The sequence below is a fragment of the Chelonoidis abingdonii genome, chromosome 2, assembly GCF_003597395.2.
Source record: "Chelonoidis abingdonii isolate Lonesome George chromosome 2, CheloAbing_2.0, whole genome shotgun sequence".
Taxonomy (NCBI): Eukaryota; Metazoa; Chordata; order Testudines; family Testudinidae; genus Chelonoidis; species Chelonoidis abingdonii.
This window is the reverse complement of record NC_133770.1, coordinates 212,633,316-212,655,454: the sequence shown is the minus strand read 5'-3', so window position 1 is coordinate 212,655,454 and position 22,139 is coordinate 212,633,316.

Genomic DNA, 22,139 nt, shown 5'->3' with positions numbered 1-22,139 from the left:
GGATAATATGATGTTATAGCAAATAAACAGTAAAACACACAAAAGTGTGCATTCCCGTGCAATGTATACAGTAAAAAAGCAAACAAGCCATGCTACTTAATTAAAATCCTATAAGGGCTTGAAAAAGGAGCCAATATGTTGTTTTCTTTTTCAGATAGCTGTGTGCTTTGAAAGCAAAAACCAACCCAGTGTCAAGGAAAAAGAAACAAAACCCGTAAATATCAGTAAAGCCTAAACACCAAAATCCTATTCAAAAGTACCATCCAAATTCTGTTTTCTTTTAACAGATTATGAATAATAAAGCTACTTTGAATGGTGAAGCAGCCATTGAAAAAATTACAAAACATCCAACCATTAAAATTCTGTCCAAAAGTTCTGTTTACTAAGGAAGCAGAAAAACAAAAACAAAAACCCACTAACTATATGGTAGAGTTTTGTAAATAAAGATTAAAATGTCCTATACTGGAAACAGTCCAGATAATTTAGGGTTAAGACAAATATGGTTGTACAAAAACCATATTTGTATCAGTGTTACAATACACAGGCCAACAACTATTTCAAGCGAAGGGTGTGCTCATATATCAATTTTAACTTAATTCATAACAAGGTTTCACCCAGTTCATAATAATACTGTCTAAAAGTCTGTATAACTTTTGCACATTGAGATGTTCTCATTGTTGTCCTCAATGGTGCCTAGCTCTCTCTCCCCTCCCCGTTGACTTAAAATTTATCAAGGTGTGGAAGTACAGAAGGAACTGACAGGGATTTGAAGGGGGATTTCAATGCATGACAGTCTCTGTTAGCAAGAGTCAGGCTAGCTGTAACTCTAATAACGCGAGATTTGTAGAAGCGAGGATTGTGTGAGATGAGTGGGAAAGAACTGCTTGAGAAGTTGTTGTGACCTTGTGTAGATAAATATGGCATGTAGACTGGAGTCTAAATAAGTGAGAAAAATAAGATATCAAGATGACCTATGTATAAACAAAATGCAGCTGTTGCTTATTATTGTATGTAACAAAGGGTATAAATGCTTGCTGTAATTATTTACCTGTAGAGAGACCTGCTTAGGAGGGGGGAAACCCTGTGTCTTAGTGCACACTCTCCCTCTATGCAATTGCTTGACAATAAAGTATCTGACTTTGCTGCACCCAGAGAGTGAGAACTATGTTTTTCTCAGACAAAGGTATCTGAGCTGTTCCAATTGTGCCTTCAAATGTGCCTTCCTTGCATGAGTCTACATTGACTTTCATCTGCATTGTGTTGCCAAGTCAACTAGATCTGTTAAACTCCTCGTTAGTCTCTCACAATCCTCTCTAGTGTCAACTAACCAAAATAATTCCTCTGATGTTTTGGGGATCACCTAGACCCAGTAAGAGATCACTTAGACCAGTAAGAGGCTTTCACTGCCTGCCCTGTAACCTTCAAGCGCCTTATGGCTCAGATGCTTGACACTGGTAGCCTGCCCACAGGCACAAGGCCTCATCAACCTAGTTACTCCTGGCAGGGTGGCACCAACAGTCCTTTCAGTCCTGAGTGTCCCCAAATCTGTCCTTGGGATTTCTGAATTACCAGGCATTCTGACTTTTCCCTCTTTCTGGTTCTTCGCCCTTGAAGGTGTGAAACCAGCTCCCCAGACCTCAGGTTACTTTGGCGCACACACTCTCCACACAATGGAAACTGGTTTGAGGGTAAAAGCAAAGGTTTACTTAATAGAAAAACTACAGATTCAAAGATGAAATAGTGAGGAAGAGCAAACATATACAAGTTACACAGTGAATATTCAGGCTTACACTTCTATGTTAGATAAAATCCCTTTTATAATATAAGTTACCTATTGCCACTGAACAGTTTACCATTGTACCCCCAAACTGTAGGGGGCAATCCAGTGTGTAGGGAGGAATCCAGGTTCCTTCTTAGAGGCTGTAGTGTCCCTCAGTTTCTGGATTAAAACTTCAGTTTCCAGTCTTCCTTTTAAAAGGCTCTCTCTCCCCGATCCTGGCAAGGTGACTCATGGTTACTCAGAGTGGCAAAAATTCCCAGTTGTTTTAGGGCTTGTCTCCACTTACCGGGGGATTGACGTGGAGTGATCGATCCACTGAGAGTCGATTTAGCTGAATGGACTGCCACTTGCTCTCCCGTCGACTCCAATACTTCACCAGAATGAGAAGCATAAGGTAAGTCAACGGGAGAGTGTCTCCCGTTGACCCAGCATGGTGTAGACACTGCAATACGTCAATCTAACGTACACTGACTACAGTTACATTCACGTAGCTAGAGTTGCATAACTTAAGTCAACTTAGCCCCGTAGTGTAGACCTGCCCTTAATGTCTTTCCATTAACTCTAATGTCCCATCATGTAACTTTTCCTGGGTTGTACAATGGAACTTGAATCTGGTTTTATGTCAACACCGGGTGTGGGAAGTGCCTCTGCCTGGCTGATCACTCACTGTCCTGCTGTGAGATAACGCTAAAGTTTGTGAGCTCAGTTCTCAACTATATAAATTCTTAACCATAGCCTGGATACATCTCAATGATTAAGTTTAGAGCAATATTAAGCCTCAACATATTTTAACAGCCCCAAAACATTGTATACAATCACTTGATTTGACTCATTCTTTGGGATTCAACCCCTGTTCTCCCCTTGGGGTATCTGGATCATGAGAGTCCCTAACCTCCCTGATGGTAGTTAGATTATTTTAGTGGCTAGCTTAATCTCTAGATGAATGGACTGTGGAGTTGTAATTTTCATATTTGCCAGTGTAAGTTGCATGCTTAAAGTCTCCTTCACATCCTCCATCAATATTCACTAGGCCATAAGATTTTTCCCCGCTTCACTAAATGGGAAAGGCATTTGGCAGACTTTTTCTCCCTGGGAAACTCCTGTGATGGTGTAGCAATAAAATGCAAAAAGTTAGTTCCTGACTGACATAACACTCTGAATTCTTAGTCAGAGGTCCTGTGAAGGCAAGTTAATAGCATTAATCTGTAAACATACAAAGAATTTAAGGAAAATAGCTTACTTAAAATTAAGTGTCTTACTTTAAAAATAAAGACAAATATACAATATGTGCTCAATGTGTTCTCTTGAAACATTTCTACACAAATCTGAGCCAAAAGAATGTCAGAAGATAAATCTGATTGAAAATATCAGAGAGAAAGCAGCAGAGAATCCAGACTAACACGGCTACCCCTCTGATACTTGACATCAGAGAGAAAGTTAAAAGAATAAAGGACTAGAAAAAAGTGAGCTTAAGGGACTATCAAAATGCACAATCACTAGCTTTTAAACCAGTTTGCTCAATGCAGCAAATTTGGTACTTTTAAAGCTTCCTCCAGCTAGACAGAAACCAAAAGAGCGAGAGAAGGAATGAATATACAATGTTTTTCAATTATAAAGAATAGCTTTCACCCATCTAGATGCTAACAGCACTAAACCATTCCATGAGAACGATTCTATTCAGACTGGAACTTGATATGCCAAACAATACTTCATTCCAGAAAGGCAACGTTTAATAGAATTTCCAAATTAAATTCAGCTCTCTCTCTTTATAATGCACTTTTCAGTATGCTGCTTTAAAGAGAGATCACAAAACAGGGCCAAGCTCAGCATAACTTCTGGCAGGTATCCATAGGGACCAAGCTGCAGTGGCAGAAAGTCTGCAATCCATTTACCTGGTGTGGGGGAGGGGAGCTTATCATAAGGAACCACTAACAAAGGGGGTGCATTTAGCACAATTAAAAAAAAATCCACTCATTGAGAATGTACCAATTCAGCTCCAGCAGCTCTTCTCAGAATCTCACTCTGGGGAAGTTCCTATGAAGATTCTTCCTGGCCCTGCAAAGCTTCCCTTTCCCCACTGCTACAACCCAGATAGGGCAACAGTAGAGTCAGTCCAGCAACACAAAATGCTTCTCTCTCCATTGTCTTATACTTAGGGGTGATCTACACTAGAAAATTAGGCTGGGTTAACAATATCAGTCAAGGGTGTGAAAAATTAACACCCCTGAGCAGCATGGTTAAGCCAAACCTAAGCACCCATATAGGCAGCAGTAAGCTAATGGAAGCATTCTTCCATCCACCCAGCTACTGCCTTTCAGGGAGGTGGACTGCCTATACCCATAGGACAATCCTTCCCATCAGCACAAGTATCGGCTACTTTGAAGTGGTACAGTGGCGCAGCTGTGCTGTTGTAGCATTTTAGCGGTAGACAAGTCCTTAAAAATTCTTTGTTCTTTGACAGCAGGTAAAAGCATCAGAAAAGCATCAGGATGTTTTAGCTCCCAAGTCCTTTTATTCAGGTTACAAAATAATCAAGGCTTTCAGCAAAGTGGAATATCTACATCCTCTTTTTTTTTTTTTTACCTTGGTTTACAGCCTATTCTGTCTGTAGTCTAAAGCCAGCCCTGTTCTACCTGCTATTCACAGTGATCAACTGCAAGCAAAGCGTTCTCTGGCATTGCACTGAAGATTATCATACCGACACAAAGTCTCATTGCATTTCTTTATACAACCCAATGCCAGAAAAAATAGAAAATACAACAAAACCAACCAATAACTCTGCTCCCCTCCTCCCCCCACAGCATTTAGAGTATGCCCTTGCCTTAGCATCATTATCTAGACTAGCTTTGGAATATTAAAGAGATTAATTGCATATAATCGGTGACATTACAGAAGAGGCCATATGACCATTTTTATTTAGCGTGATATTTTGTGTAACAATTGCTTTGAACTGATGGGATTATTTAAAAAAATTTGTTCATGTTTAGTAGCACTCGCACCCACAGCTTTATCGTGTACAGAAGTAGCGTATACTAATAAGGACTACAGTTCAGAAGAGTTTTGTAAATCTCTTCAATTTTAACAAAATTCCAGAAGTCACACTTCTGTAGCAATCGTGACCCAATTAAGGCCTGGCTTTACCTACGTCACTCCCTCCCCCGATAGATTTCCACCAGAATATGATTCTTCCTTAGCTAATGTTCGCACAGTATTTGTACTAAGTTATTTAGCTCTTATTTACATTGGGAATTTTCCCCAGATATCACTGTCTGCCACAGCACAAATCCATAGTGCAGATATGGAAAGCCATTATTTACTTAAAACTGAGCTAAGCACCACTGGTACAAAGTCTGATTTTCCTCATCTATGATTGGGGTTTGCAAGGTATAGCCTCACTGGTTACTGGAATCAGAGCAAAAGAGGCCTCCCCCACCAATAAGAGGGAAAAAAGTTTAAATGTGACTATTATAGCAGGGTTTTTAAACCACTGCAAGAGTGTGTGCGCCACTATGCTAATTTTCTCTTTGAAAGCTACACTACAGCTTAAGTCAACATAAATTATGTTGCTCAGGGGTGTAAATTAGCCACGCCCCAAGTGACATAATTTACAACAATTTAAGTGCTGGTGGGGACAGCACTATGTTGGTGCGAGAAGTTCTTCCACCAGACCTAGCTACTGCCACTTGCAGGGCCTGGTGTAACTAATTCCTTAGAACCACTACACCAAAGAGCTTATGGTGACACAGTTGCATCAGTGCAGCTGTAGGCTGTCTAGTGTAGACATAGCCTAAAAAACCCCACATCTCTAGTATACCATTATATATATTACATTACACATATAGACACAGAGAAAGAGAGAGTGAGAGCGTGTTAATTATCTGCTAAACAAATTTGTCAGAGGAAAGGTCTTTACATCTACAGCTAAGCATCGACAGCAGTAGATATTGTTGCCTCAGTACATCTCCAGGAAAGCAGCTTGGGAAACAAGCACTGAGTGGTGGGATCACATCGTGATGCACGTCTGGGATGACGAGCAGCGGCTGCAGAACTTTCAGATGAGGAAAGCCACATTCATGGGACTGTGTGATGAGTTCGCCCCAGCCCTGCAGCGCAAGAACACGAGAATGAGAGCTGCCCTGTCACTGGAGAAGTGTGTGGCGATTGCACTGTGGAAGCTGGCTACTCCAGACTGCTACTGCTACTGATCGCTCACCAACCAGTTTGGAGTGGAAAAGTCAACCATTGGACTCATAGGCACTGACTTCCTCTCTGCCTCATGGGTGCTTGACACCCCCGCGGTCCCGTCTCTTCCCATCCCTGCACTGCCCTCACCCTGCCCCCATTCCACTCCTTCCCCAAAGTCCCCACCTTTGCCCTGCCTCTTCTCCACCTCCTCCCCTCCCTCCTGGAAATTCCTAAGCACCGCCAAACAGCTGTTAGGTGGGGGGGGGGGGCGCAGAAAGCACAGAGAGGGTGGGGGAGAAGTGGGGATGCAGGGTACTTGGGCGAGGGGAACATGGCTGCCGGTGCATGCGGAGCACCTGCTAATTGTTCCCCGTGGGTGCTCCAGCCCCAGAACAGCCATGTAGTTGGCGCCTATGGTTGGACTTGTGTTGATGGAACCGTGCATGGCCATTAATCACATCTTGCTCCAAAAGACCATGACTCTGGGCAACAGGCATGACACTGTGGATGGCTTTGCCAAAATGGGCTTCCCTAACTGTAGAGAGGTGACAGATGGGTTCAGGGAAGCAGCAGGAAACAGGAAGATCCCTGAGAAGCTGGTGTGAATCAGTCCAGGTTCCTGGGGGTGCTAGAGAGGTACATAAGAGGATCCTCCTCCTCTCTCTCCCTGCAGCTCTGTTATTCCCTCTCCCCTTTTCTCCTGCCTGCTTGTTATGACTCTTGTGCCCTCCTTCCTCCAGCACAGCACTCCATCTCTGTGCATCTTGAGCAGAGACAATACATATGCACAAGCAGCACACAATTTTCTACATTCTGGATCCTAGTGGTGCCCCCCCGCCCACAGTCTGGCACCTGAGGCCCAGGGCCAACTCCAGGCACCAGCAAAGGAAGCAGGTGCTTGGGGCAGCCCTTTGAAAGGGGTGGCACATCCGGCTCTTCAGCAGTGGGTCCCTCAGTCTCTCTCAGAGCGAGGAACCCACCGCCAAATTGCAGAAGAATGAAGTGGCACGGTAGAGCTTCTGCCGAAGTGCTGCTGATTGTGGCTCTCTTTTTAGTCCTTGCTTCGCCGCCTGGGGCAGCAAAAAAGCTGGAGCCGGCCCTGCAGGTGCCTCAGTTCACCTCATGGTAAGGCCAGCCTTGTGCCTACCCCTTAATGCTGTGAATATGAAGCCATACATAGGGTAACTTGACAAGCAGCAAGGAGCGGTTCAAGAACAGGCTGAGCAAGTGCAGAATGACTGTTGCATGTGCATTTGGCCATTTAAAAGCCTGCTGGGGATGACTATATGGGAAGCTAGACTTGGCCAATGACAATATTCCTATGCTTATGGCCACGTGCTGTGCACTCCATAATATTTGTGAAGGGAAGGGTGAAAACTTCACTCAGGGCTGGACTGCAGAGGCTCCGCACACAGAGGCTGAGTTTGAACAGCCAGAGACCAGGACTAGTAGAGAGGCACAGCATAAGGCCATAAGGATCAGGGATGCCTTGAGGCAGCAATTTGAAGCTGAAAGCCTCTAATCGTTGTGCTATGCTCCAGATTACAGTGCTTGTAATGCTAGGAGGGGATTGATGAACATGATGTAAGAAGGGGCCTTAACATAATTGTATGTTGCTTTGCAGGGCTCTTTTTGCTTTTACTTAATAGAATACAGATTGCTTTCAAAACAAAATTCTTTTATTAAAAGACAAGTGGAGGAGAGAGTCAAACGAGAAAATTCATCAGCACGGAGGGGATAGCAAGGTCTCAAGAGGAGGAGGGGTCTCAGGATGACTACAGACTTGTGTATGTCCAGAGATCATACCCAACCTTCTCCTTTGGAGTACAATGCAGTGGGTGCTGTACTTCAGCAGGGCCAAACAGTAGTGGGGTGGCTGTTGAGTGTAGTGGGAGTGGAATGCTGTGAGTAGAGAGTGAAGCCAGGAGGTTGATGACAGTGTGTTCACTGTGTCTGGGGTCAGGGCCGGCGCTACCATTTAGGCGACCTAGGCAATGGCCTAGGGCGCCAGAATTTTGGGGGGCACTATTTCACCGGGGTGGGGCGGCACGCGGGTCTAGGGGACCTACCGCAGTCATTTCGGCGGACGGTCCGCTGCTGGAAAGGCTCCGGTGGAGCTGCCGCAGTCATTTCGGCGGACGGTGCGCTGGTCTAAAGGCTCCGGCGGACCTACCGCAGTCATGACTGCGGCAGCTCGACGGAGCCTTTCAGCAGCGGGACCGCCCCGCTGAAGATGACTGCGGTAGGGTCCACGGACCCGCGATGGGGGCGCCGAAATGGCCGTCCGCCTAGGGCGTCAGATACTCTGGCGCCGCTCCTGTCTGGGTGACGCACAGCGAAAGAGTTTTGTGATGGTGGCTGCAGGAGACGGTGGGGCAACAGAGTTACTCAGTTTGAAGCCACTAGTTCGCATTTGAAGGCTATCCATTGGCATTCTCCAAATGTTTAAGATATACTCCGTGTCTTCTTTCTGGTCTGCTGCATTCTTCCTTTAGGGTCCCTCTTCTCGCTGTCCCACCCACTCCTTCAATTCCTGTTTCTTGGCAGCGCGAGTGCATCATTAACCTCACAGAGAAAGTCCTCCAGTTCTCTTGGCCACTTTCTAATTCTGAGCAGCATTCTGCCCTCTGTGACCTTAGGGAGCCCAGCCCCCTTCTTTTTGTTATTCTGAAGTTAATGCAGCATTTTACAGATAGTAGTATTGTTGTAACACAGGACAACAACACTGATTCAGTGATATTTAAAACACAGTCAGTCCTCACACCACTTTCACTAACTGTCCAACCCAGGCAAGCACACGATGAGCCCACAAGACCCCAATTGGGTGAGTAGCCTCAGGGGCAGGGTAAATCCCCTCCCAAGACCTGCTGTACACTTGGGGCATGTGACTCTTGGGAGAAACCCCATAATCATTACTGCTCCCACACTTTCCACAGAATGTGATCATTAATGGAAGCTATCTAGCTACCTGAGAGTGAGCAGGAATCATAGGAGGGTCTTCTAACCTCGCACGCTTTCCGGCCTACCCTCTTGAGCTTCACCTGTGTGCAGCATGGTCACTTCCCTCCCATGATGGGCAAAAGTGGCATGGGAAAGTTTTGTTAATGGGGCAAGAAACAACGAGCAGTTCTGCCCATTGGTACCTGGTGCCAGTGGAGTTGCGCAGTTCTCCATGAGAGTTTCCTGGAGATTGAGGAAGATTCCTGTGAAGTGAGGGATCAAATCAATAGTCTTTTCTATTCAGACTAGGCTGCAGTGGGAGACAAGCCTGCTTTCTGCAACCCTCCTGCCCCCAACAATTTGCTTCAGCGATTTCCAAATAGATCTACTTACCAGGGGCCTCCTCTCCTGTTTGGACTTCACAAAGAGCTACCAGGTAGCCTCCTCACTGGGTTAGAAAAGAGCCTTTGGCTGCATGCATCTCTGGCCTCTGATCATTCTTCTGCTTCTGGGTCCCCCTCCATCTCTTCATCCAAATTTTCCTCCTCCTGGCTCAGTCCACTCTCAACTGACACATGAGCAACAAAGGATCACAGGGGCCTTTGCAGTTGGAGTGGGTGTCATCACCAAATATGTCCAGCTCTTTTGTAGAGCTGGGAGCAGGCTTGGGCACCGGCCGACCAGATATTGGTGTTTTACGCTGATCCGCTGCGCCTGTTGTGTAGACGTTCCACAGGCTCCCGTCACTTTGGCGCTGCACTGCACTGTGTCCCAATCATGGCCCCTTTCTATTCATGCATCCTGAAATCTGTCTGTAGGTATCATAATTCCTATGGCTGGAGCACGCTGGGACTGCACAACCTCCTCTCCCCCAAATGCTGATAGAGGTCCAGCAGCTCGGCATTGTTCAAGCGGGCGGGGGATTGCCTGAGTGTGTGAGCAGGCATTAGCCCCTGGAAAGTGCGCTGAGACCACCGATGCATCACTAAGCAAACTGAAGGGGACTTTCAAATTTGCAAAGGAATGTATGAGGTGGGATGATGGTTGGTCAACTTGATGGGCAGAGCAGTAAGTTTAAACTGATGACCAGAAGTTGAGGACAGGCATTGTGAGGCACCTCCTGGGCCAATCACAGCACTGTAACTGACCATGGTATCTACACTGGCCCCACGTGCTGTAGCCCTAGTGCAGAAGCGTATGTCTCTCTTCAGTAGGTTGGTTTTTTTTTTTTTTTTTTTTTTTTAGAGTGCTACAATACAGTTTCTGCGCACTAAGTGGCTTGACAGTGTGTACACCTCAGGAGTTACAGTGCAAAAAGCTGCTTTACTGTGCAGAAACTTGCCAGTGTAGACAGGGCCTAAAACAAAATGGTCCTTGCCCCCAAAGACCTTATCTACTGAAGTCAATTAGAAGTGGTGTAGCAATTTAACCTGGTTGATGGTTTATGTAATGGTTAATTTGATTTTCTATGGAAATAATGCAAAAAGACAATGCAACGGTCCACATGCAACAGCTGCTCACTCGTCTCCTAGGGCAGTGGTACATATGTGGATCTTGCAGCAAAGCTCTTTGGCCCTTGTATATTACAAAAAGGTGCCAGGATTATTAGACAAACACAGTAATTCAAGTCTCTGTAAAAGGAGTGGTGGTGAAGTTTGAGAGCAGCAAGAGTATTTGTAACAACCACTGTCGGGGTTCATTTGCCTAGTACCAATTGACACTTCATTAGGTGGTGATGGGGGGCAGGAGGCACCATTTCAGCTGCAAAGTACAACTAGTTATTCCACACAGTGAATTTTTTTGTTCCTGCACACTGCCAGTAGTCTGGCAAGCCAATCATCCTCTGATGATTCTGCCAGATGTCTGTGCTATAGAATGCTGCCCACAACCAGACAGACTGGCAGTTTTATGATTTTGACAATTGCTTATGGCAAAATTATAATTAGTGCATCAGTGTTGCTATGCATTGTAAATTGGATCACACGACTTTTTGCTCCAATCTTTAAAAAAGTCAGTATGGATACAATTAAAAAAACTGCTGAAGACAAAAATAGAAAGTACAGTGATTGGCATTAAAACACCAACATTTACCAAGCCTTAGTATGGGGAAACTGCAGTATTTCCTCTCCAATATTTAGAATAGGAAGCAACTTCTGTATAAAAGATATTTAAGCCTCCTTCATTTTCAGTTTAAAATTGATTTACTGAAAAAAAATCCCAGGTTTTACAAGAAATATTATTCCTCCCCCGCCGCCGCACGCACCTGATTTCCCTGCCTACTTTTGTACGAGATATATGTATTCTGATAATACATTAGTCGATGTGTATATTGCAAAGCTACCTGTTCAAGTGTGTATCTTAGACTAACAGATAGCCTTACAACAAATAGGCATGGATGCAAGATCTGTAGTGCATGTGCATATGAATGTACTGATGAATCTCACTCCCACCACGTACACATTTCAAGCTGTTAACAGAGAACAGGCCTTTGAAAAGACTCCTTTAAAAGACTGCCGTGAGCCTATGGTATGGAGGATTTTTAAAAACGACACTGAAGGACTTCACATAAGAATGAGTGTTTATAAATATTTTAAGATATTGGGCCCAATTATTAAATGTAAATATTTATAGGATAACAGTTCTAAGTCTACAACAATAAACTGTTTGTTCAAAGGAAAAGATTTAATAGGAGGATTAGATATATTGTTTTTTCTTAAACTCAGAGGTGATATTTTCTTTTGAGTTCTGCAGCAAACCACATTGAATTCCATTCAAAGCATTAATCTACTGAATATGTTCTTCCATACATCAAAATAAATCCCAATGTTTAACAAGAAAAATTAATAAGTTTTTTGCACAAAACTTTCAGCAGTTTTTGTTGTAGTAATAAACACTCATAAATCCCCCGGAAAAATTAAAAAAAGAAAAAGAAAAAATGAAGGGCCCTAAAGATATTATACAGGAGTATGCTCATACTATATAGGAGCAGTCTGAACCAGATGTAGCGGAGGATAGCCAGCCTGGTAAAGCTGTCAGTGTTAATCTTAGGACAGTTATGAAATAGCTTTGAATGACAACTGATGTGGTTGGTGTGAAGTTTCAAGCCATATCATATTTCCCAGTGGATGTTAATGCCACGATTATACAGTTTCTTCAGCAAGCAGAACACTGTTATGAAGTATTTTTCTTCTGTATTCTCATTCCAGCTATGTTTTAATCACTTTAGGGCAGGGAAAGAGTGGATGAGGAAATACAGGATGCTCAGGAGAAAGATCCTGAAGTTAAAATTCTCAAACAGGAGGAAAAATAAAAGACAGTCCCCCTCCCCCCCCCTACACAGGTGCTCTTCCCTGTGTAATCACTCACTACTCCCCAGGAATTTTGGGGCTGAAAAAAAGAAAAAAGCTCCAGTTGTGGCTGCTTTTGTTTGAGGGGAAGGTTTAGGGCAGGAGTCTTATTTTAGTTAATTCCTCAGGCTATTTTAAGTCTGGACCCTCCCTGAAAGATTCTCTGCTGTTCTGTGGCACTTCTAGGACGGTTTGAGCCTGCAACAAAAATTACTATTTTGGATTTACTAAGGCATAGTCTACACTACAGAGGGAGGTCAGCTTATGTTGACTTAACTCTGTAAGCATCTACACTACAATGGTGTTCCCACTGATGTAATTCGCCCACTATACTGACTTAATTCCAACTCTGCGAGAGGCATAGTGCTTCGGCTGTCATAGTTAGGTCAATACAGTGTCAGTGCAGACATTGTATTGCTGACATTGACTGTTGCTGTCTTTCAGAAGCAGTCCCACACTACTCTACACTGGCAGTTAAAGTGGTTCAAGTGCTCCTGATGAGGATGTGTACTGCTGACACAATGAGGGTAGTGTGGAGATGTAAAACCGCTTCAATTACTGTGGTGGCTGTATGTCGATGTACCTTAGGTCAACTTAATTTTGTAGTCAAGGCTTGCCATTACTGATGGAACCAAGCAGCCACAGCAAAAATCTTGAGGAGGAAGTTTATGTAGGGAATAGAAGCCTTTTTAACAGATGCAGCTCTGCAACACAGTAACTAGATTTTAAAAATCCTTTGTCCTTTATAATTATTCTAAATTTGAGAACCAAGAGGATCTTTAGCAATTCCAATAGCTCTCTTATAATGGTTTCTAGTTATGGCCACCTCGTTCCCTGGGGACTACTCTGATTCAGTAGGAAGGTTTGTGTGTTCCAACAACCCTGAGAGCTATGCTGGTGGGAGTTTTAACTCCTTGTACGGGCATCCCAATCAGGTAGCATGCAGATACAGAGCTGTCCACTGGCCCTCCAGACTGGGGGCTGAGGGACAGGATAACAACCTGTATTAACAAGCAAGTTAGTTACAGAAATAAACAGGTAGCCATGCCAGCAAGTAGCATGACAGACAGGAATGGCACAGCCCTCATTCCCCTAAGGGACATCGGTCAGTGTGAGAAGGATTCACATTGGACACCTACATAATGAAACCTCAGCACTGCCTATGGCTTCTGCTCCCTTCACAGAATTGAACATCTGCAGCAAAAGGAACGGCCCTTTGAAGAGGAAATTGCCCCAGCAAGACACAGGAGCCTGTGTTTAACAGCTCTTGAAGGAGCTGGGGAATGTCAGAGGGCATCTAAAAATGGAGAAAGGGCTAGGCTCAGTCAAAGCACTAACTGAAGAGCACTAAGCTCATTGAAGAGAGAGAGACTACCTTGGATTCTCCTGGATAAAACTGCAGCTGCTGCAGGCAGAGGCTCTTCAGCAACGACCACAGAGTTAGGCTCTAATCAGCCCTAAACAACTTTGAGCTTTGAGGAAAGCCAGTACAGTGAAGAACATAACAAACAACATTTCTAACAAATGTATTTGAGCATAAGCTTTCATGGGCTAAAACTCACTTCACTGGATGCATGCAGTGGAAGATCTCACACACACACCCTCCAATATGAAAAAAAAAAAAAAAAAGAGAGAAGTTGGTGCCAGATTACAGCTATGAGACTAAGCAGAGAAGAAAAAAAATCTTTTGTAGTGATAATCAGGATGGCCAATTTTCGACAGTTGACAAGAAGGTGTGAGTAACAGTAGGGGAAATTAGCAGGGGAAAATTTTACTGGTGTAATGACCATACACTCCCAGTTTTATTAGCTATTACTGCTGTCGCAGTTGACAATTAATTCTGATCTGCAGTTTCTCATTGGAGTCTGATTTAAGTTTTTTGTTGAGAATTGTGACTTAGTTGTGATTGAGTGACCAGGGAAGTTGAGTGTTCTCCAACTGGTTTTTGAATGTTATAATCCTTGGCGTCTGATCTGTGTCCATTATGTTTGCATAGAGACTGTCGTGGTTGGCCAATGTACCTGGCAAAGGGCATTGCTGGCACATGACGGCATACATCACATTGGTAGATGTGCAGGTGAATGAGCCTCTGATGGTGTGGCTGAAGTGATTAGTCCTATGATGTGTCACTTGAATAGACGTGGACAAAGTTGGCAATTGGCTTTGCTGCAAGGATAGGTTCCTGTGTTAGTGTTTTTGTCATGTGGTATGTGGTTGCTGGTGAGTATTTGCTTCAGGTTGGGGGCTGTCGTAAGCAAGGACTGGCCTGTCTCCCAAGATCTGTGAGAGTGAGGGATCGTCTTTCAGGATAGTGTAGATCCTTGATGTTGCGCTGGAGAGGTTTTAGTTGGCGGCTGAAGGTGACAGTTAGTGGCGTTCTGTTACTTTCTTTGTTGGGCATGTCCTGTAGTAAGTGGCTTCTGGGTACTCTCCAGGCTTTGTCAATCTGTTTTTTAAAACTATAATACCCACCTGCTGAAGTTAAGAATGCTTGATAGAGATCTCGTAGGTGTTTGTCTGCCTGAGGGATCAGAACAAATGGTGGTATCTTCGAGCTTGGCATAGACAATGGATTGTGTGATGTGGTCTGAACGAAAGCTGGAGGCATGTAGGTAAGTATATGCGATCAGTAGGTTTCTGGTATAGGATGGTGTTTACCTGACCATCCTTATTAGCAACTGTAGTGTCCAGGAAGTGGCTCTCTTGTGGAGTAGTCCGAGCGAGCCAGGCACGACGAGAGAAATGCGAATTAGCTAAAATCGGTTTTATAAAACTGATATTATAAATTCGATTCATGCGGCACACTAGCACAGTAATTCGGCGTTGTGTGTCCATGGTCCGCGGGCTAACGTCGAATTTCTGAAGCGTTCATTGTGGGTAGCTCTTCGGTAGCTATCCCATAGCCCCGCAGTTCCCCCCCGCCCCTGGAATTCTGGGTTGAATCATTATTGCGTGGGTGGTTCTGGTAAATGTCGTCAGTCATTCCTTCCTCTGGGAAAACATCAAGCTGACAATCCTTTCGTGCCGTTTTCCCTGATTGCCCTGGCAGATGCCAGCACGGAACCATGGAGCCCGTTCAGCTTTTTTTTTTTTTCTGGCACCGTATGTGACTGGATGCCGCGGACAGAGAGGCGATACCTCAGCGCTACACAAGCAGCATTCACTTGCTTTTGCAATGATAGCAGAGACGGTTACTGGTCGTTCTGTACTGTCTACTGCGGAGAAAACGGCAATGAAATGACAGTTATCTCTCTCCTCTGTACTGTCCGCTGCTATCATGAGTGCCCTGGCTGAAATGGGCTGAGGGCGCAACGCAAAAGCAAAATTGGGATTGACTCACTTGGGACTGAGTCAATCCTCCCTTATGGTTTCTAAAAATAGAGTCAGTCCTGCCTAGAATAAGGGGCAAGTGTATTAGAGGACTAGTGTATCAAGCACAGCTGCTCCATGTCAGTATCACAGGGGTGCCCCTGCAAAACCCACCTGTTGCTTCCCTCCTCCCCAACTTCCTGGGATACCGTGGCAAGTGTCCTGCCCATGTGTGTCATGAAGTAATAAAGAATGCAGGAATAAGAAACACTGAGTGTTTAGTGACATAAATGAGGGGGAGGCAGCCTCCCGGCGCAAATGATAGTCCAGGCAGGACATTAAGCGGTGTGGGGGAGAGGAGCCCAGCATGCTGCTGCATGAACAGCCAGGCAGTACAGAATCTTTTCTTTACACAGGAAAGGGAGGGGGCTGAAGCCCCCAGTTGCTCATGATGTAAGCTGGTTATTAGCCATTCTGTCCTATCTACTGGAGTAACCAGCAATGTTGGCTCAATGTCAACATGTATGATATTCATGAGGACGGTTACTAGTCCTATTGTACCGCTACACCGGGGAGGGGGAGAGGAGAGGAGCGGATACTGCTCTTCTACTGCTGCAGCATCGTGTCTACCAGCAGCATTCGATACACATAGGGTGACATTGAAAGTAGTCAGAAATGATTTCTTTCCCTCTGTCTTCTCGTGGTGGTGGGGGGGAAAGAAACTGAGAGAGCTGCTTCCCTGAACCACGCCAGACACTGTGTTTGAACCTACAGACATTGGGAGCTCAGCCAAGAATGCAAATACTTTTCAGAGACTGCTGTGGACTGTGGGATAGGCTGGAGTCCTCAGTACCCTCTTCCATCCATGAGCATCCATTTGAGCCTCTGGCTTCCCTGTTACCTTGTCACGCAGCGCCGTGTATCCTGGAGATTTTTTTCAAATGCTTTGGCATTTCGTGTTCTGTAACGGAGCTCTGATACAACAGATTTGCTCCCCATACATGCGATCAGATCTAGTATTCTCCCGCTACGGTCCATGCTGGACCTCTTTTGGGATTTGAGACTGCACGCCACCCGTGAGCTCGATCAGAAGCTCCACGCTGGGCAAACAGGAAATGTAATTCAAAAGTTTGCAGGCTTTTCCTGTTTACCTGCCCGCTGCATCCGAGTTCAGATTGCTGTCCAGAGCGTCAGTGGTGCACTGTGGCTACCTCGCCCGGAGGCCAATAACGTCGATTTCCGGCCACACTAACCGTATATCATCCGGATATGTGTAGAATCAGGAGAATTTGAGCGCTACTCCTCTCGTCGGGGTGGAGTACAGAAATCAATTTAAAGAGCCCTTTATATCGATATAAAGGGTGTTGTAGTGTGGATTGGTACAGCGTTAAATCGATTTAACGCTCTTTAAATCGATTTAAACACGTAGTGTAGACCAGGCCTGAGGGTGATGGTGGGATGGAAATTGTTGAAATCATGGTGGAATTTTTCAAGGGCTTCTTTTCCATGGGTCCAGATGATGAATATGTCATCAATGTAGCATGAGTAGAGTAGGAGCATTAGGGGACGAGAGCGGAAGAAGCGTTGTTCTAAGTCAGCCATAAAAATGTTGGCATGTGGTGGGGCCATGTGGATACCCATAGCAGTGCCGCTGACTTGAAGGTATACATTGTCCCCAAATGTCCTCACCCATAACTGTCACAAAGTCACAAAGTTCAGCCACCAGGTTTGCTGTGACATCGGGGACACTATTCCTGACGGCTTGTAGTCCATCTGTGTGTTGAATGTTGGTGTAGAGCGCTTCTGCATCCATAGTGGCCGGCGTGATGTTTTCTGGAAGATCACCAATGGATTGTAGTTTCCTCAGGAAGTCAGGAACAAAAAGACACTACAAAAAGGGTGTTACCTACTACCCAGTAATACTTATTCTTGACCTACATGATTAAAGTCTTTTGGTGATTCAGGAAAGACTCACAGGCCCTGCCTTTAAGATATTCCACTGTAGAGTAATGCATCAGAGCATTCCAGTGGTACACACATTAGTGTAACACACTAGGTAGCATTTATTTGGTAGCAGTACTGAAAAATATTGTATAGAAAATATGATGGCAATAAATCTACTCATGCCCAGGGCTAACATTTCTACATCTGGACTAGGAGCAAAGAGACTACCAGAGCATGAAGACAAGAGCTGGAGCAAGAGTATTGTTAACATGAGTTAACAATGGGGAATGGACAGATGGTAAACTGGAGGGGTGGCTGGGGCACTTTCCCAAAGAGTGAAAATACACATAACAGCACTGTGACAATCCCCATCTGGATCAATGTAGGTTTTATCCCTTTCTCATAACTGCAAATGGTCTATTTAAATTATAAATTCTTTGTGGATGCTGAATATGACTGTGTGTCTGTGTAGTGAACAGAACACCAAAGGCTGTTAACACTATAGGCACCAACCAACAATAACTATTGTCTGACAATCAGCATTTATTTACGGATGTTCAGGAAGCTAAGATCAGTTATGTTCAACCAAAAAGGATCTAATTTCCTCTCAATCTGCTTAATAGTATTAACAGTTGATGATTAAATCCTGCCCTACCAAGACTACATAATATCCTTTATTAACCTGAAGATTTTGAAAGAGTGGAAACATGAGGGGGACTATTGTAATGCTCCTGGGGGAATTCTGTACCACTGCACACATGCAGAATTTATGTCCCCTGTAGATTTATTTGCATCCCCCACAGAAAAATGACTTTCGGACAGGGAAGCAAAGGAAGCCACAGGAGCAATCATGCAACCCTCCCAAGCAATATGTTTTGGGTACCCAGGGCAGCTGGCAGAGAAGTAAATCACTATGGGGCATGGAGAGTGATGGGGGGTGGAGGAAGACCTGGCTGGTGGCTCCTGCCCTGTGCTGGGCTCAGGTGCTAGTCCTGGCTGGGCTGGGGAGGACAGGACTTCCTCTTCCCCTGCATGGCATCCGGGGCCACGTTACACACCCCCAAATTCCTCCACAGCTGTAAGAAGTTTTACCAACTCCCCTTCCCATGCTTCCTGCACCCATCACTGCTCAGCTACAAGGGGAAGGATCACTGTAGAGGGAGATACAACCCTCATGCATCCAGACTCCCTCATACCCAGACCCTCCCACCGAGGCTCAGCCCCACTGCACCCAGACCTGCCCCCCATGAGCCCCATTCCCTCTGTATCTGAACCACTCTGACAAGCCACCCACACCCAGATCCCCACCCTACCAAGCCCCAACGATCTGCACATGGATCCCCACCCCACTGAGCTCCACACCCCAGCATCTGGACCCCTCCATTGATCACCCCACACCCAGACCCCCTCCCACTGAGCCCCAGCCACCTTCACCTGGCCCCCCTGAAGAGTCCTATTCTGTTGCACCCAGAACCCTCCCCAACAAGCTCCTGTGCATCTAGATCCCCCTGCACCTGGATCCCCCATACAGAATCATCTCAACCCACACCTGGAACACCCCACACTAACCCTTTCACACTTGGATCCTGCCTTGCTAGCCTGCCTGCCCACACTTTGCATGGACAGGCAGGGCTCTGGGGCATTTCTGGGGCAAGCCTGGTCCTTGCACTGTGTCAGGGTTGGGTGCAGCCTCACCCCTGAGTCTGTATCTTTGGGGCTGGGGAGAGGAGTGGAGGAGCTGCAGAGTGATCTCCCACCTCTGTACAGCCAGTGCCCTGTGCTCCACCATGCCATGCCGGAGTCTCCACATTTGACAAATACAAGTTGCAAAATTGTAAAATAGTGTACAGATTTTGGGGAGGGCGTGTAGAACGCTCTCAGGAGTAATTATAAGCAAGAGACACCCACCTCTTTCAGTTTATAAACTGTACCTCATTCTCAGATAATTTTCTATCCTTTCCACACAGCCTGCATAAATTGTATTAAATGATCCTTTTAGTGGGTTATTTGTTTTAAAGAGAAGCAGACTGCCATCACTGTACAGCAAAACCCACAAGGATTTGCCTTGTGTCACAGGTGTCAGATTGTGCTACCTCCAAAAGACTATCAGTAAAAAACAGACAACTTTTTTTGTTGCCAAACGCAATGTTTTGCGATATAAAACAACTCAACAATTACACTCGGGACCTTACATGTGTTCTATCCACACCTTCAGATTCATAGCAGACCTCTTCTACCAAGCTGTTGGAATAACTGATTTGGGAGAGAGCAGGTCATGCTCTTATTCTCGGTGCAAGACAGCTGACACAACACACATCACCAGTGGGTTAAGTATTTTGAGATAGCAGTGGGATGCTGGGTACATCTACATGCGAAAAACAATCCCAAACCAAAAACACCTATCTGTATCAGCAAGTTTCAGAGACCAGATCTACAGACTTGATCTCATGGGGCTCACACTGCTGCATTAAAAATAGTGATGTAGCTCTTCCCGCTCAGGCTGAGCTTGGACACTAAAATCCAGTGAGGTGGAAAAGGTTTCAGAGCCTGAGGAGGAATGTCTACAGTGCTGTTTTTAGTGTGGTAGCATGAAATTGAGGCTGTAGTCCCAGGCTCAGACTCACTGCTCTCTCTCCCCCCCTTGGTAATAGACCTATCCATTGTGATAACGTGGGTTACAAGAGCATCTGATTTGTAATGTTTCTTCTGAAAGACCGTGACAAAGTGAATGAGAGTTGACTCTGTGATATTAACAGCTCTGTTTGAAGTGACCTTCTGTGAGCTCTCCATTATCTTATCTGAGACAAGTGAGTGATGGTTATACCTCCAGAAATTTGCAGCGTGAAACCTTGGCTCATAATTAGGGTTGTGAAGTGCACAGAAATATTAACACGGCAGCAGAAGAGCTTGGACTAGACCTCGTGACTGCTGGCTTGCAGTTTAGTGCATCTTCTTCGTGGCAACAGGTCATCATGTGCAAGAGTGCTCCTCATGCTCACCGAGTTAGCTTTCCCAAAATTATGGAGCAGCAAGCGCTTTTTGTATCATTGCAAGATTGCCTGTAATAGGGGCCAAAATCATGGAAGGTTGGTGACACTTACTTTTCTGTGATGCAGTTCCCCGAACCCTGTCTGGTCCTCCCCAGGTTGTACTAACACCTCCCTGGATGGCCTCTCATAGTCCATGGCTGCCCCTCCTTATTCTCCCAGGAGAGTGAGCATGTGGGAGTGAGTCTCCTGCGGGAGGAGCTCCCTCCATGAATGGATTGGTGGTAGCCAGTAGTTTTTGCAAGGGTAATCAGTACAGCTGATCACATTAAAAAAAAAAAAGGCATGTTAAGTTATTCAACGAAAAATGGCAAGGTTCAAATAATGAGTGTGTTGTAGTCAAGGATTATATCCCCTCTTCTCTTTCCCCGATCCTCTCTCAATGCCATCTCTAAATTCACTATTCTCTAAATGTTATCTAGAAGACAAACATGGAAAGCTCTAGAACAAGTGTGGAATCAGTAGAAACATTAGGCAGTGGTACGACATTCAACATCTTGCCTGTTAATTATACTGAAAACATACCAGGAAGTGAAGCAAACTGCCTGGGTATAACACATGTAGACTATATTAGAGTGTGTGTGTGGAGGTTCTGATACACACACTAGCAGGAGTTGGTGAAAGCCAGCCTTACCATAACCCTATTGACCAAAGAGGAGTTGTGCTCACTTGCACCAGGACTGAACTTGTCTAGCCAGATATCACCTCTTGCTGTCAGCGACTTCAAAAAAAAACAAACCAAAAACCAAAAACACACAACACACAGCTAATGTACAAGTGCTGTCAGAATGCCATTTCATGCCCTACGATTTAGGATGCGTGATTAATCAGCCAGTCGTAAATCCCGAGTCAGTTGTGGAAAAGGCATAATAGATTAGTAGGTTCTCTCCCCTCTGCAGAGATGTCTGTCTGTTAATGTTCCAGTATGAAACCAAAATAATGCTTCCATCAGAACATCACTTATTGTGGTCACCTCTTCTGATTAGATAAGGATAATAGCTGCTACCTATTAACAAGGAAGTGAGGGAAAGATTGAGACCAACATTTCCAAGGCTGACTAAGGGCTTGGCTACACTTGGAAATGTGCAGCGCTGGGAGTTACAGCTGTGGTCGTACAGCTGTGTAAGAACAGCGCTGCAGTGTGGCCACACTGACAGTTACCAGCGCTGCAGTGTGGCCACATTTGCAGCGCTGGTGGGAGTGGTGCATTGTGGGCAGCCATCCCAGCGTTCAAGTGGCTGCAACATGCTTTTCAAAAGAGGGGGGTGGGGTGGAGTGTGACAGGGAGCATGGGGGAGAGAGAGAGAGAGAGAGAGGGAGGGGATTTTTGGAGCTGAAAGCTCCCTGCCTTGCAAATTCTGGCCATTTCCCCCACCCTCTCTCAATCACTCTTAAATGCAAAAAGGCTTCAGACCAGAAAAGCAGCTACTCCGACGGACTCCCCCCCCCGCCCCCGCCGTGCTGTTTCTCTCCTCAAGCAAACACTAGCAGCTGTTCTTAGCTCCCTGCCTTGCAAGTTCTAAGGACTGGAAGATACACAACAGTCATTTTAAAAGTTCAATCATTTTAAAAGTTTTGACCCTTCCC